Source organism: Halichoerus grypus, chromosome 5 (genome assembly GCF_964656455.1).
Source record: "Halichoerus grypus chromosome 5, mHalGry1.hap1.1, whole genome shotgun sequence".
Classification (NCBI taxonomy): Eukaryota; Metazoa; Chordata; class Mammalia; order Carnivora; family Phocidae; genus Halichoerus; species Halichoerus grypus.
This window is the reverse complement of record NC_135716.1, coordinates 164,562,772-164,573,846: the sequence shown is the minus strand read 5'-3', so window position 1 is coordinate 164,573,846 and position 11,075 is coordinate 164,562,772.

Genomic DNA, 11,075 nt, shown 5'->3' with positions numbered 1-11,075 from the left:
TGGCTAGAGGGGGTAGCTCCTCCCCACATGGGCCTTCTGTCGGGCTGTCCACGGCAGGACAGTTGCCCTTCCGCAGAGCAAATGACCTAAGACAGGGAGGTGACCTGTAACCTGCCCTAATCTCAGAAATGATGCTCCAGCACTTCGTCCGTACCTTATTGGTCACCAAGACCAGCCCTGGTACAATGTGGAAGGAGGGCACTGCACAAGGGTGTGAACACCAGAGGATGGATCATGGAAAAACTCATTCTGTAACAACGGCTTCAGAAGTGTATGTGCTGGCTCATTTTCAAAATACAAATCAATTGAGGTAAACCTCAACCAAAAGAAAGCCTTTTTTAAAAATGACTTGCCTTGATTACTTCCACGGGGCACAGAGGGCCTGACTGAGCCAGAACTGAGACTCGACACACGTGGGGTATGGGACTGAGTGATGCTCGGCGTCCAGTCATCCATGTGCAACCACTAGGTCACAAGATGCTGGCAGGACCAAGATTGCTTTGGGTCCAGACACACGGGCGACATGCCTGGCGGACGAGAGGCAGGCACCTAACAGAAGGCAGGAAGGACTCTCAGGAGCCAAAGGAGAAACCCTTCATCAGAGGAAGCAGAGAGTCAGATGGCAAGCCAGACTTAAGAGCAGGGGCCTCGGGATAGTGGGTCTTGGGTCTGGGTACATCCTGTCAGCTGGTTCTTGGACCTGCTGCAGCCCAGTCACCAACTCCAGGAGGAGGAGGCTGAGTGTGAGATGGGGGGAGCTGTCCTGTAAGTGGGCCCTTGCAGACCTGCTGGGAGACCCCATCCTCCAGAAGCATTTGCCAGCAAGCAGTGAGCTCCTGTGTGACCTCGAGGCCGAGGCAGGCAGGACCCTCATGGACAGACCAAAGACAGCAGTGGAAGTGGTCACTGATGGGGACAGAGGACAGCGCAGGTGGCCATCTCCTCTGATTCATGAGCGCAGAGGATTTGCCCACACCTTTGAGAGGGGAGAGGAATTCACACAGGGTGAGGCTTCCTGCAGGGGAAGGTGGGAGGTCGGAGCTAGCAAGATGCGGATATTAATAATAATGCTACCAGGCTTTCACCATTTAAGATGCTTAGAACCACAAGGCTGGAGGTAGCTCAGGAAAATCGAGTCCAAACCCACTTGACGCTGGAATCCTTTGTCCACACATCTCAACCAGACCCTCAAAGTCTTGGTGGGCTCATGACTCCACCAGGAAGTGCATTCCATAATTGGACCACTCTGACACATGGAGAGTTCTTTCTGAAACTTGAGACAAAGTCTGTCTTCTGACAAGTGGCTTCCTAGGATTACCACTACCCACCCATTAGAGTGGCTAACATTGGAAAGATGGACCAGACCAAGTGCTGGTGAGGATGGGAGCAACTGGGACCCTCATGGGGTTGGAACACGGTACAGCCACCTTGAGAAACAATCCACATGACCCAGCCCTTCCATTACTAGGTATTTACCGAGAGAAACAAAAATATACATCCCCACAAAGACTGATACCTAAATGTTCCTAAGAGCTTTATTTATAATGACCAAAAGCTGGGGGGAAAAAAAAACAAACGTCCATCCAAAGGTGAATGGAAAGACAAACTGGTACATCCATACCATAGAATAGTACTCAGCAGTACAAATGACTATATGGATGAATCTCGAAAAGACTACGCCAATGAAGGAAGCCTACATATGGTATGATTTCATTTATATAAACTTCTAGAAAAGGCAAAGAGACCTATAGTGATGGAAAAAAGATCACTGTGTGCCTGAGAATGGGCGTGGAGGGAGGGGCAGGTGGCGAAGGGGAACCAGAGAACTCTGAGAAGTGCCAGCGATGTTAGGTGTAGGGACTATGGTGGTGTTCTCACCAGTGTCTACACCTGTCAAAACCAGATTGAATACTTAAATATGATCAAATTGCACACCTTAAATATGTACAGTGTTGGGGCACCTGGGTGGCTCAGTCAGTCAAGCGTCCTACTCTTGACTTCGGCTCAGGTCACAATCTCAGGGTCGTGAGATCCGAGCCCCGTGTCAGGCTCTGCACTCAGCAGGGAGCCTGCTTGAGATTCTCAGATTCTCCCTCTGCCCCTCCTTACCACTCTCTCTCTCTAATAAATAAATAAATCTTTTTTAAAAAACATGTACAATGCATTTTAAGTCATTCTTTAAAAACTAACATGCGAATCCCTTGATTGAGTGATATAACACACTGGGGCCAAGCTGAGGGCCTCCTGGGTCTGTTTTGACGAACCCTGTGTAATTAGCACATGAATGGGCCTGACCAATGCTCACGGAGCACCTGCTAAACTTAGCAGGTTTCCACCTAGTTAATCTCTGCTTCTGGAAACAGTCTTCCAGGACTCACCAAAGGTCATTCAGCAGAGCCAGGAGTTCAGCCCAGGTCTCCTGATTCACGGGACTCTTCCCCACAGTGTAAGAAGAAATAGAATCCAATGCTATGGAGTGCTTTGAGCTTCTCCAAGCTGCTTGACATCTGTAATCTCATTTCCTGGATTAATCCCATTTAACACAGTCGAGTGTGTAATGGATAAGACCAGACTCGGAGAACATACAGCTTGTTTATTTATGGCAGGCATTTATTCTGATGGCTTGGGGCCCGGGCCAGGCCAATTGTTGAATATCTTGAATAACCCTCCTGGGTTAAGTATTCAGGGCTTTGGAGTTGGACAGACCTGGGCTGGAATCCAGGCATGCCTGCTTACTAGTGGAGCAAACTATGGAACCCTTCTGTGCCTCAGTTTCCTCCCCTGTAAAGAGGGGATACTAGCAGTAATGCCTCAAGGAAGATTGAGTGGGATGGCAGCACCCAGCACATAGTAAACCCCCCCAGTCTGGCAGCCGCCATGGGTACCATTATTACTACTAATCTTTACAATACCCTTATGAAGTACATCCTATTATTATCTCCATTTTACAGATAAAATTAAGGCTCAGAGAGGCAAAGTGATTTGCCCAAGATGACATAGCAAGTCCCCTATATGGCTCCAAACCTGTCTGTGGCTCCAGCACAGCACGGTGCCCCCTGCTTGGGTAGTGACAGGTGCAGCAAGGACTGGAAGATGGGAGGGTCTGATCAATTCCCCTCAAAGCCTGCCGGTTCCAGTTAGAGCCGAAGGAAGGCAAGGCCTGGCCAGATTGGCACAGGAGAGGTCAGACAGGAGTCCCCTTCTGGACGCTGGGCTCTGCCATTTTGAAAACCAGTTCAGCACGGAGAAGAGAGACCACAAGAAAGAGTAGACTCCCCAACTCCAGCCCATCCCTGAGGGTGACCAGGTCTGCTCCTTCCACCAATGTCCAACCAACAAGGTGATGAGAGTCTGCACTCAAAACTGCCATAGGGTCAATGTGTGACCCTGGGCAGGTCCCTACCAACTGAGAGCCTTACACTTAGCCATTAGCTCAGGGCATGGGACAAGATGACCTGCAATCGCCTGTCCAGCTCAGACCATCCTAGTTTCCAAAGCAACAGTGATGCCTGGGATGCAGGTGATAACTTAACTCCAGGTGGGATGGGGCCCTTGAAAGTACAAATGGGGATGTCCCAAGGAGAGCACACTGGAGTGAGGTCCTGGCCCCAGCAAGGGGTCACTGATCATCCAAACAGGTCGCCCGGGTGAAGGAAAAGAACAGCTCTGGAGATAAGAGACCGGGATTCAAATTCCACTCTGCCATTCACCAGCTCTGTGAACCTGGCCATTTCCTTGCCTGTCTCTGAGCCTTAGGGTCTTTATCCACAAAATAGAGACAATCACACCAACTTTATAAGGCTATGTGGCACATAAATAAAATCATTTCTCTAAAGCACCTGTAAAAGGCGCTGTTTTAGCTGCTGTCTCCCACCTCCACCGCTGGAGGCAACATTCACGCAGCTTCCCCGAGGGCCTGAGTACCCAGATTCCAGGGAAGTTCACCTGGAAGTTCTTCCAAATATCAGGCCACTGTCCCTTCTGCTGCTGCTGATTGAATTCACAGACCCACTGAGCACGTGGAACAGGATCAAGAGCAAAATCCAAAGAGAACTCGAGTCCCGATGTATGTGAGAGAGGCTAGAATAGTGGATACCAGTGGAAGTATCAACCGGGAGGGGCATGAGGGAGCCCCCAGACCAAGGTGATGGCCACTCGGCTGTACATATGTAAAAAATCCATTGAGCTATACGCCTAAGATTTATGCACCTTGCTGTATGTAAATTACACCTCAATTAAAAAAAAAAAAATTCAATTTTTCCCCAAAGGTCCAGGAACATATGTGCACACCTCTGCACTCCCAGGCAGTGCCCGCCCAGACACCAGTGCCCGCAGACGGACGCCCCCACAGTGGACACCGCAGCCCACCATACCGGCGTGTCTCCTGTGCCCAGACCCGCAAGGAGCCACACGCCCACCTGAGCGGGCACACTTGCACACACGTACACACGGCCTCTGCGCACCGGAGGATCTGTAGCAGGAGTTGCTGGAAAAATCTGGAAAGCCGTCAGCAGCTCCGCTGACACAGGGACTAGCCAACTCCCTACCACGATTTCCAAAAGGGAGGGGACGTTCCACGTGTCTGTGGCTGGGCTGTTGGAGGCGGCCACGGCCTCGGTGCTGGCTCGGCAAAAGTTTCATCAAATCAGCAGGTGTCTACACAGCCTGCGGCACCAGCGGGGTCTCGGAGAGGAGAAGCCGGGGTCCCAGGAGGAGGAGAAGGCTCCTGCCTGGCTCACCCTGCTTCCAGGCCAAGACTGTGCCAGACCAGCCTTGGGGTCAGCCAGCAAGTGCGTGAGTCCCCACAAAGCGAGGATGGGGGAGTCCTGGTGGGCAGGAGGCTGGACAGAGAGTACGGGGGTCATTATGACACGATGGTTCCACAAGAAGTTTGGGAGCAGGAGAGCTCTGCTTTGTCCCCTGGCTCTGCCATTTATTAGCTGTGTGACCCTGGACAAGTTACTTAACCTCTCTGGACCTCAGTTTGCCCCCCTATCAGATAGAGATAATAATACCACCTAGTGGGATAATATTACATGGTGGGAATGCCAGGGGGACGTGGGATGGGGGGAGTCAATTGACATCACACGTGCCCCTGGACACAGAAAGTATTCAACAGCGTGAGTCACTTTTATCAAGGGCCCAAGGACAGCAAGGGGCCACTAGATAACGAGGATCCCATGGATTGCAAAGTGACAGCCCAAGAGCCCAAATGCAGCCCACACATGGAGTCTGGCCCACGCAGTATGCAGTATGTTTCTTTTTTCTTTTTAAATTGTTATCGACATCGAAAAATCAAATTTCCTATCAAAATCCAAACTTCCTGCTTCTCTTGAAGAGTTCAAACATTTGGCAACCCCCGTGCGCATCCCCACCTGGTGACTCAGGGCCAGAGCCCGTTCCAACTGTCTGCCCCGGCCCCGCCCAGCCCTGGGGCAGCAGAGATGGCACTTCGGGGCTGGGGTTCTAGGGGGGACAGGGACCCGTCCCCCGGGGTCACGCAGCTAGTCAGCGTCAGCGCTGGAAGCAGAGCTCAGATTGCCAATTCCTGGTCCTCCCTGAGCACCAACGAGATGCCAGGGAGAGAAACTGGCTGTGTTCCAAAAGTTCCTGCACCTATGGCCCTTACCTGAGAGCCAAGGTCATCACGGGTCACATGACCTACTCCTCTGAGCCTCGGTTCTTTCATCTGTAAAATGGGATAATAACAGTCTCTTCCTCAGGGTGATGGTGAGGACGAAATGAAGTCAAGAAGTAAGGATCACAGAGCAGCGCCTGGCACACAGCACAGCGCCCCTGGCATGCTCCAGGCACGCATGAGCTCGTGGCTTCCTTGAAGCAACTGTGATGTCACTCTACTTAGCCCACCTGACAGATGAGCAAACTGAGACCAGTGGGCTGGTGAGATTCACATAGCCAGTGAGTGATGGAGCCAGGATTTGGAATTCTTTTTTTTTTTTTTTAAGATCTTATTGATTTATTTGAGAGAGAGAGAGCACACAGTGGGTGGGGAGGGGCAGGGGGAGAGGGAGAAGCAGACTCCCCACTGAGCAGGGAGCCCGATGCGGGGCTCGATCCCAGGACCCTGAGATCATGACCCGAGCTGAAGGCGGACGCTTAACCAGCTTAACCAGCTGAGCCACCCAGGTGCCCCCAGGACTTGGAATTCTAACTCAAGTTCAAGGTAGGACTGCTTGGCTCCAAACACCAGCTCTCTCCACGCACCGGAAGCCTCTGCGGAGTCCGCAGATCATTCCTGAGGGCCTCCTGTGGGCTGGGCACCGTGGCAGACACCAGGCATTCGGCTCACAACAGACCAGATGGCCGGCTCAGTCTGCGAGGCAGAAGGGGGGCAGCAAACAATGAACCAATCACCCAGGCCCTGGCAGTGGTAGGCGCCGGGGAGAAAAAGCAGGAGAGAACTAGGAGAGTGCCTGGAGGGGGCACAGTGGGAACCTTAGCTGGAGCCGTCAGGCAGGCTCCCCCAGGGAGGTGACCTTAAATGGGAACCTGAAGGCTGGGAAGGACCAGCCATGCGACAACGGAGCAGAAGGACGAGTGTTTGCAAAGGCTCCCAAATGGATGAAGGCAGGTGATGTCCAGACACGGGAGGAAGGCCAGCGTGGCTGCAGCCGAGTGAGGAGAAGGGCAGAGAGGAAATGAAGTCAGAAAGGTAGGTGGGGGCCCAATTTCCAAGCGTCAGAGCACCCAGTTTCAAAATAATAGTACCCTCCATTCTTGGCCAAGCACCCAGACCTCTGCCTGCGACAGCTCATTTCATCCTCTCCGGGCTACAGCTCGTTGACCCTACTTGTCGGGGGGGACAACACTGAGGTTCCAAGAGAGGCGGGGACTTGCCTGAGGCCACCCTACTGGGGGAGATGGGTGCAGACCTGGAACCTAAACCAGGCTAGGCCAGGCTGTCACCAGGCACCCTTTATCAGGGGACAGACCACGGACCCCCAGTCTTTGTGTGATCGGAAGAGGAAAGGGACCAAAGGGTCATTTCCCAGCCCAGGCAAGCCTCTTCCCGGGTCACTAAGGCTCTAATGGCCCCCATCCCTAGTAACACCAGGCTTTCAGCCCATGGGCATGGACATGCACAGCCCTCCCACACACACACATACACACGCACACGCCCATGTGCACACACACACCCAGCCAGGAAGAAGGCCCAGGGAGCATGCAAGGGGCAGTCAGGACAAAACAGGGCTCTCCATATGTCATGAGCTTCCAGGCACCAGGTGGGCAGGTCCCCCCAAGCTCCTCACCTCACTGAGGGGTGCAACCCATCAGCCAGGCCAGAAGCCGGCAGCATCCTCACCTCTCATTTCTCCTACGCTCCCCACTTCTGATCTGCTACACAGCCCATCCTAGCCCCCACATCCCTCCCTATCCGTGACCCTGGCTCTAAAGGCAAGAATCTTTCTGGCTTTCATGTCCCCTCCCCCCCACCACCATCTCATGCTGGAGAACCAAGGGCAAGACAGTGGTGACAGCTCTTGGGGACTTGGGGTGGGAAAACCAGTTTAAAAGAAGACCAGAGCTTTAGTATGGTAATGTCACCAGCCCAGGGCACCTGCTGATGGACACCAACATCACCCTTTCACTCACTCACACACACACTCACAGACACACACACTCTCTCACACTCACACACTCACACACACTCACAAACATTTCATAGCTATCAGGTTTCAGTGACTCTGCTGCTCCAAAACAAAACAAATTCAACGACTGTGTCAGCCAGATGGGACGAGGGGCTGAGAATAGGAACCCCCCTGCTCTGCATCAGCGATCATCCCCCAGTCCCCAGCCACAAGCCAGAGCCCAGCTCCCAGGCCCAGGCATTGACAGAGGCCCGTCTGGGATCCAAGGCCCCGAATTCCTGCGCTGTGCAAGCTCCCTGCCCCACACGCGGCCTCCTGTCTCATCGGTAAGGCATGGGTGGATGATCTCTGAGGGTCCTCCCAGTTTGGATACTCCACCTTTTATGGACATTTGGTTACCAGCCGCAGTGGCTGGGAGTCTCCAAAGCCGAAGGTGCAGTACCAGCGAGAGGCCAGCAGGGGGCGCGCAAGCCCCGTTGACAGGGCGTCCCTCCGGGAGATGGAGGAGGTGGGCTTAGAAGGATCCTGGAAACTGAGAGATGACTCGTACCCCCTCCCCACTTAGTTTTCCTGGAGCTCCGCATGGCTGCAGGGCTGTCCTCACTCCTCTGAATAATCGCCTCTCCCAGCTGCTTCAATGGATCCATGGTGCCGATTACAGGTCTGGCCCTGGATGGGGACCAACACGTTGGTAGATGGATGAGGAGAGAGCCACTCCAAGCAGCCCACGCTGTTCTCCAAAAGCAAATAACCTGACGAGGAAAACCTCTGGGGAGGAAAGCATTTTAAAAAACTAAAGTACTATTGACACTTGGGTAGACACTTGTACCCGGTGTAATGATCTTATTAAACTGACCAAACTCCTTTGGGGCAGGTAATAATGTCTCCATTTTACAGAAGGGGAGACTGAAGTTTCAAGACAGCAGGTACATTGCCCAAGTCACCCAGCAAATAAGTGGAAGAAGCAGGATTTGAACTCAAATCTGTTTACTCTTCATTCTGCTATTACTTAAACGTCAACTCTGAGCTCACCCGCCCTCCTGACCTTCCAGCAGGGTCCATTGTGTGGTCCCTAGAAGTAGACAAATGCAGACAGCCCCCTCCTCCCTGAGCAGGCCGGCAGCCCTGCTCCTAGTTTTGCACTAATCCTATCTTGACTCTCAACCAGACCCAAATGCTGGAGAACCTAATTCTGACCCCACTAATAACAGCTAAATTTACAAAGTGCTTCCCACGTACCAAGCACTTTGGATGCAACATTTTTGATCCTCACCAAAACCCAACATGAAGCATGTCATCCCGATTTTACAGAAGAGGAAAGAGATTCAGGAAGGTTCAATGATCGCCCAAGGACACACAGCTAAGAGGTAGCGGAGGGTGGGATTCCAGCCCCAGGCTGTCTGTTTCCACACCTGAGCTTTTAACTGTTACTTAAAAGCACTTTCTCGCATCCTCCCCATGGCCTCTCTGGCCAAGCCTCAGCTCATCCCTCATCTTGAAAAGGTGATGACCCTGCCCACGCCCCCTGACAACCAGAGTCAAGGCCACAGCCCCAAGCCCTGGCTTCAGTTTGATTGTCTGGGATTCTCCTCCAAGGATGGGAGCTTTGATGAAGCTGAAAGGAGCACCTTCCCCCCTCCAGAAGCAGAGGTGTCCCCAGGCCCTTGTCCTAAACATGCCCGTAGATCCTGGCTCTGCCACCACCCCCTCTGGGCTTGGGAGGGCCCATGAAGAGCTTAAAATGACCTCAGGGTCCCAGGGCGGCAGGGGTAGTCCTGGCGCACTCGGGGGCACATCTGTGCTAGTTCCCTTCCCTTGAACCTCCTAAGGCTGATCTGGAGACCTAGCCTTGGGAAACCTCCCATTTATTCATTCCCCCATTCCGCAAACCTCTGCGCATAGCCAATCCATGCCTGGCTCTGTGCTGGAAAGAAGGAGGCAGCAGAGAGGTTAAGACCCTAACTCTGCCACTTAAGTGCATATGACCTTGGGCAGGTCACTTCACCGGTCTGCATTTCCACTTATCTATAAAATGGGGATGAATGTGGCCCCTGCCTCCAGGGTTGTCGGGAGAACTGGGAATCATGCAGGGAAAGTCTTAGCACAGTGCCTGGCACACAGTAAGAGCTCAGTGGTGGCAGCTGCTTGGATATCATCAGGGGAGTTTTCAAAGGCTGGTAGGGGAGGGGACTGCTAACCAACTAATTGTCAAACAATGGGATCACTGCTAGTCCCAGGCCAGACAAGGCAATGGGGGCACACAGAGGAAGGAGCAACTAGTCCTGCCTGCCCGAGTCAGGGAAGGCTGCCCAGAGGAGGTGCCATCTGAAGGCTAAGTAGGGTTTCACCATGAGGATAAAAGAGGAAGGGCATTTCTGGCAGAGAGAACAGCAGTTACAGAGGCACAAGGAGATGCTCATTGAAAATCTGGTTGTGTCTGGGGAAGTTTGGGGACACAGAGCTGGAAAGGGGTTGGGAGGTGCTGGTGAATGGCCTTGTTGGCGTGTCTGGGCAATTGGGACCCTCTCCTGGGACAACAGCGGGCAGGAGAGAGACTAGCTCCAATTGGTCTTTGAGAAGAATGACCCAGGTGGCAGCAGGGGCTGGGAGGATGGCGCCGGGGCAGGACAGGAGGCAAAGTCTGAGGGGGCTGCTCCCGAGGTGAGACCGAGGGAATGACCGAAGGGAGGGGAGGCACTAGGGGACGGAGGAGCAGTGTTCACACTCTAAGGCCCCCAAGACCACTTTTGGGAAGAAGGGGCTGAGACAGGGCAAGGGGGTGGGGTGACCATGACCCCTGTCCGCCAGGACCAGAGTTGAGGCTGGGAGTTGGGAGGGGGCCGCCAGCACACTGAGTCACTCACTGGCTTATTGGATTTCTGAGAAATTGCTCTCCTCCCCCACAGCCCGGCAGCCAAGGCCCCTGCATTAAAGCTGCACGGTCCATCAGCCTAGGCGACAGAGCCCAGGTCCTGAGCAGGAATGGGCCCTCACAGAGGGCAGAGATAATGACCCCGGGCATTGTCAGGGTCGGCCCTGGAAGGGATTGGTGCTCAGAGCTGATCCCGCAGGGAGGAGGGAAAGGGAGGTGGTTAGGGGCTTGGACCCTGGAGCTAGCCAGCCAGCTTCAAGTCCTAGCTTGGCCTTTCATGGCTGTGTGACCTGGGGCCACTTCCTTAACCTCTCTGTGCCTCAAATGGCGACCATCATAGGGCTTACCTGAGACAGAGGGTTGTGCTGGGGGTTCTTAAATAAAACCTGTCATGTGCTGGGCACGCCACAGTCTTGGCAGGGGTTGGGTGGTCCTTCAGAGCTGATAGCGTCACTGACCCTGTCTCAGCCCTCAGCTTTCCAAGGCTCCCCAAGGCAGAATCCATGCTTGGCCGTTCACAGTGTGCCCGTTCCCCTCACCAGCCTGCCCCTGCTCCTATCATCCCGAACCTCCTAGCAATGCTTCCTACAACC